This window comes from Aplysia californica, unplaced genomic scaffold (genome assembly GCF_000002075.1).
Source record: "Aplysia californica isolate F4 #8 unplaced genomic scaffold, AplCal3.0 scaffold00220, whole genome shotgun sequence".
In the NCBI taxonomy this organism is placed as follows: Eukaryota; Metazoa; Mollusca; class Gastropoda; order Aplysiida; family Aplysiidae; genus Aplysia; species Aplysia californica.
The window spans coordinates 422556-423672 of NW_004797490.1; the positions used below are offsets into that span (position 1 = coordinate 422556).

At 36.5% G+C, this 1117-nt stretch overlaps 1 protein-coding gene across 1 annotated transcript in view; it reads left to right on the forward strand.

Annotated features, from left to right (window-relative positions):
- Positions 1–1117, forward strand: part of LOC101860576 — a gene marked incomplete at its 5' end in the record, with an annotated part of 15994 nt that overhangs the window by 2872 nt on the left and 12005 nt on the right.

Below are 1117 nucleotides of genomic sequence, written 5' to 3' on the forward strand. Positions count from 1 at the left end.
CTCCCTTCTCTGGGCTCCTGACTCTTTCTGCAGCCTTTCTACTGCTACTCATTGGCCCCTTCTTATTGCTGTCTTTCAGCCCCACCCCTGATCTTAGAGTAGGAAATGTCTAACAGCTTATGACATTATGCAGTTGCGAGAGAGTTAACACTTGCCAAAAAAAGCAAAAATAGAAAAAAAGCAGAAAAAGCAACAAACAAAAAAAAACAAAAAAAACAACAACAACAAACAAACAAACAAACAAACAAACGACAGCAAAAATAAAAACCAAACTCAAAACAAACAAAAAAAACAAAACAAAAAACAAACAAACAAACAAACACCATCGACCATGTTGCTGGAGGTATGGGCATTCTTGTTTTAGAACTTGTGGTGGTCGAGCCTTTTCCTCGGTTATTTCCCTTCATCTCCAGCCCTTGCTTCACGAGTCAGATTAACCGATTGTTAGGTCTACACATTTTTTTCACAATATCGTATCGCCTCTCAACTGAAATGTTGGATGACTTTCAGGACCGAACATAGTTGAATTTGAAGGTAGAACACCCGGACACAATACCAGAGGACTCCTCATTCATGAAGTAGATTCAAAGAAGTATTCCATCAACAGCAACCCTTAATAAATGCTTGGGTAAGGGAGACAATGACATAAAAAGGTGTAACTATACAATAATGAACAGAACAACAGAAAAGCCGCTTTAAATAATGAAAAAACATAACAAGCAAGGGTTTTTTTTTCGAAAAAGGGGAAATGTTGCGATTCTTTGTATGCCTTAGGAAACATTTATTGATTTTTATTTAGAAAAAACAAATATGTGAATTTAGCCTAAGCAAAACCACAGTATAATTTAAATGTCTGCCCATTGATTATATAAACAAAATGGCACAGATGTGTACGAAAGGTTTACCTTATTCAAATTCATGCAATGAAAAGAAATTGTGGTAAAATAATAATACGATGAATTTTATTTAGCAGAAAGCAATAAAATAACGTCACGCTAAAAAGTATCGAAATATGACGGGCGACGGGACAATCATCATCATCCAGTGCCAGATCTGCGACAGACATCGGCGATCATGGTTTTCCATTCATTCCTTTGCTCGGAGGCTCTCAAAAAAG